Source organism: Etheostoma cragini, chromosome 2 (assembly GCF_013103735.1).
Source record: "Etheostoma cragini isolate CJK2018 chromosome 2, CSU_Ecrag_1.0, whole genome shotgun sequence".
Lineage (NCBI taxonomy): Eukaryota > Metazoa > Chordata > Actinopteri > Perciformes > Percidae > Etheostoma > Etheostoma cragini.
Window position 1 is genome coordinate 19,340,663 of NC_048408.1, and position 4,613 is coordinate 19,345,275.

Here is a 4,613-nt window from a genome sequence, read left to right on the forward strand (position 1 = left end):
TGTGTGTGTGTGTGTGTGTGTGTGTGTGTGTGTGTGTGTGTGTGTGTGTGTGTGTGTGTGTGTGTGTGTGCATGTGTAGTTGCCTCTTAATTAGGTTAGGCTTATCTGACCTCAAGGGAGCCTCTGGGACAGAAATGTCACTTGACCTTCCACCAGACCTGCAATTACGCACATTATGGTCCTGGCGGAAGCAACAGTGTGGCCTTGGGTCGATGCAACGTGAGCTTCACAGAGAAAGAAATCCCAAAAGATGTTGTTTTTGTGTTGTTTACATGCTCTGGGCAACATGGGCAGTGATTTTTTTAGTATTTTTGTAGTTTACTAAAACTCTACTGCAAAATTGCAAGTAAACAACCAGCAAATTGTGTCTCCTTCAGTCTAGCTTACTGTCTAATCCCCTGTGCTAAAAGATTTGTGTCAGAAATAAAGCATGGAACAAAGGTCAACACAATGTTCACAAACCACAGTAATGTAATAAATTGGGTTACAATATAACATTTACCCTTAGAGAAGGATGCAATAATACATGTGTGACAAGATTCTAGTATTTTCAATAAAAAATGTAATACTGTAACTGAGGTTCTGAAGAGTAAATAACTAAATTTACTACTAAAAAACTAAATATGGAGCAGCTCAGTATGTATTTGACTCTGCACTTTGCTTAAGTTATTATATCATCAGTTACTGCACACTTTCCAACAACTTTGACTCTTTTCTAAAATGAGTTTTAAAGTGTGTATCCTGTAAAATCAATAAACCAATACATTTATTTGTTACATAAAATGATAAGAGGTAAAAGTCCAGTAAAATGTAATCCCATCAGCTTCTTCAACCTCTGCAAGGTTTGTTAGCTTGGCACACAGAAAAAGTTGAGTTGAATGGCATCGGCAGTCCAGGATCCAGCCAAGTCTCGTGAAAGGACACCCCAGCTCCCAACATCCCGCTAGAAACAGCAAACAGTGTTGACGGTAAGAATAGAAGAAGAAAAAAAGCTTTAAGAAGAGTTTGAATCCCCATGGGTTCTTTTGTCCTTCATCTGATGTGTTCACTTTAAAGGTTATTCAGTCTATTACATGGGCTCTGTAAAGGGTGTGTGCGTGCGTGTGTGCGTGCATGCATGCGTGCGTGCATGCGTGTGTGTGTGTGTGAGAGAGACAGATAGAGAGAGAGAGAGAGAGTGTGTGTGCCAGGGCCAGAGAGCAGTCTGAACCCTTTCCCTCTTCAAACACTCACAAATGCACACACACACACACACACACACACACAGCCATGTAGAAATAAACACAAATAACATACACACTCACCTGCCTCACAGTTGGTTATCTTTTCTGTGCCACACTTTATTGCACAGTCAGTTCATATTACTTACTGACCTTTTCACTTCAAGCAAAACACAACTACTGTCCAAGCTGAAGACAAAAAAAAGTTCAATGCAATTAGTATAATAAATCATTATTTAGGCGCTCAGTAATGAGAATGGAGTAATGGAAGAATTATGGGTCAACCTTGACATCCATAAACTGAAAGCACCTAGGTGACAAAACATGCTTGCATCCTATTTGACCGCTGGGGCTGTAGTTTTATGAATCAATGGCACTGGGAGCAAAGCGTAGTCATTGGCAGCAATTTGATCATGGCTTCTGGTGATTGGTCTGTTCATACTAAAAGATTACTTGATCTACCTTACATTGACAGTGAATTATTTACAGCAATAATACTGCTGCAATATTTTAATATCCTTGATGTCTTTTGTCTTCCTTCTCTTAAAGTGCTCATACTATGCTCATTTTCAGGTTCATAATTGTATTTAGAGGTTTACCAGAATACCAGTTGTACCAGAATAGGTTTCCATGGTTTAATTTGATAAAACGATAACGGAAAGGGAAAAAAAAACAAAAAGCAGATAATAAGCAATTTAAGATTCACTTTTCAGATCTATCAGATTACGTTTATTCATCTTATATTTGTTACTATTCAGAGTGAAGGATGTCATGTCTTTTTTCGCCGCTGTTTTTGAGATTCCTCAACATGAGTCAATAATGGCATTGTATTTTCAAATGTACACATCTATTTACAGATAACTTTTCTGTTTGATGTTTGAGTAATCATTTCTAATTCTGCGGAGAGAAAACCTCTGCCATAACTGTGTAACTATTTTCCGCAGGAGAACCTAATTTCTTGTTCAAGGCCCTGGCTTGCTTGTAAATCTGGAACAGAGCATGGACCTCTCAAGGGTGCCCATTTGATTTACTTGTCATGTTAATAGACCAAGACAGTGAGGCCTTAAGCAGTGGTTTCTTCATACTGTACACCATATTTATGGCACTGTGGCGTTGGACACTTAAAACTAATGGGTTAAAATTACAGACATTGTAAAGTCTGTAAAGCTAACAGTGTGAGATCTGATCTCTTGTGTTCCATTTTTAAAGGGATGATCTGTCTTTCAACTGTAGCAGGCGCAGACAGCTGTAGCAGAGGCAGTGTTGAATGAAATTACTCCTGGACACAATTGCTCACCTTGTCAAATATTGGATATGTGTGTGTCACAGTTGTTAGTAAAGAAGCGCTAGTTATAAAGAGCCACTTGTGTTCATTTTGAACAGATGGCCTCAGTTGACTGAATGGCCTCAATCACGTCAGTACGAGTTGCTTTGTTTACAAATGAGAGTGTGGGAATTGATACACGCCAAAGCATTGACACTAATCTGATGATTTACGACTACAAACTGATCTGGTATCTGTCTGTGCTGATTGAAGCCCTAACCTAACCAACAACAAGCTCCTTAATCTAGTCAACAAAGCGTGAACAAAGAGTCCCGGAACAGAAACCAGCATGATGACTTTACGGGAAACTGTATAAAGTATCACTTTAAAGCTGCACTAGTCAATAGTTTTAACAAAAAATCACTTAAATACCTGTTTAAGCTACTACTTGTTTAACTGTGCGTCTTTTGGGTCGTTGCATTGGTTTTCAGGTTCACCCCCAATGATCTCATCAGTGTATTTTTCAACAGCAGGCAGCTGTTTCAGTGAAAAAGCTCAAAAACCTAATGTACTCTACCTGCACGACCCCCCCCCCCCCCCCCCCCCCCCCCCCCCCCCCCCCCTCGCCTTCACCTGCAAAATGTCACTTGAGGAGGCATATACTGACCATGAAGAGATTCAAAATGGCCAAAAAGAAACATACTTCAAAGAGAAGCTAATCATCTTTAAAGAAAGATAAAGAGGGTTTAAGATATCATACTATCTGGCAGATACTTTTTTCCTCTCTTATCTTTGAAAAACTAACATTGCAAAACTGAAAAAAATAAGGCACCCTCAATAGAGAATTGGAAGGCCCTAATGAAGTGTTATAGGTGTATTGAAAGATCAATGTCAGAGGACAAAAATTTAAAAAATATAAAAAGTTTGATAGTCAATGGAGCCAAATGTATAATGCCCTCTAGAGCATGTCTTTAGAACCCCCCCTTCATTATTTTATTTTATTTTATTTTACATTTTTCTTTTTATCTCTAAAAAACAAATAAAAACGTACTGATGCTTGGGTCAAACTGATAATTTTACATTTTCTTCTAAAGATTAAAGCAACGCTGATGATCACTGTAAAAGATCAAAATTTTGGAATCAAATATCTATGTGTCTGTCTGTCAGTGACATAAGAGGCGTCAAGGTCAAAGTCCTCTGCATTTGAATAACGAAGTAACGCACACAAAAATTCTTACAAAAAAGAATAAAAATAACTGTTTCCACCAGTTTGTTGATAAATTAATTAATGCTTAGCAACCTGTGTTAAAGTAATTTTTAAAATTTCACTCATTGAGACAGGTTCAGAATGAATCTGCAGGTAAAGATTATAAGAGGCCAACACCAGACCACGCCCCGCTGGTTGTGTTAACAAACACACAGGCAAGGCAAGGCAGCTTTATTTCAAGTTCGAGTGTAAAACCTTTATTTGTCCCTGAGCGGCGATTAGTTTTGCTGCAGTAGCAAAGAAGTTGACACACAGTACATGAAAAAAAAAGATGACAACATTGATTAAAAACACAAGGTCAGACCTAATGGGTTAATGAATACCACAACATTAAAAGTTTAAGTTCAAGTGTGCCTTTTGTGCAGACATTACTTATTCTTTACAGAGTTAGGCAGAGAGATACTAGAGGGCACAAAGAAGAATTTACATCTATTTATTTTGGTTGGTGGCTGACTGAAGAGGGGGAGTTTTTTTCCAGATTTGAGGGGAATAGAAACTGAACGATTTTTCCGCTCATGTTTTAGTTCTGATTCTGATTCTGATGGGGACAGAAAGCAGACCTGGTCCCGGACGACCTGAGATGTCTGGGTGGGTCATAGTGTAGAAGATTAGAAATGTATTTTGGCCCTAAATCGTTAAGTGATTTGTAAACTAGCAAAAGTATTTTAAAATCAATTCTTTGAGGCACAGGAAGCCAGTGTAAGGACTTCAGAACTGGAGTGATGTGATCCAGTCTCTTGGTCTCAGTGAGCACTCAAGCAGCAGCGTTCTGAATCAGCTGCAGCTGTCTGATTGATTTTTTTAGGGTGACCTGTAAAGACACCGTTACAGTAGTCAAGTCTACTGAAGATGAAAGCATGGA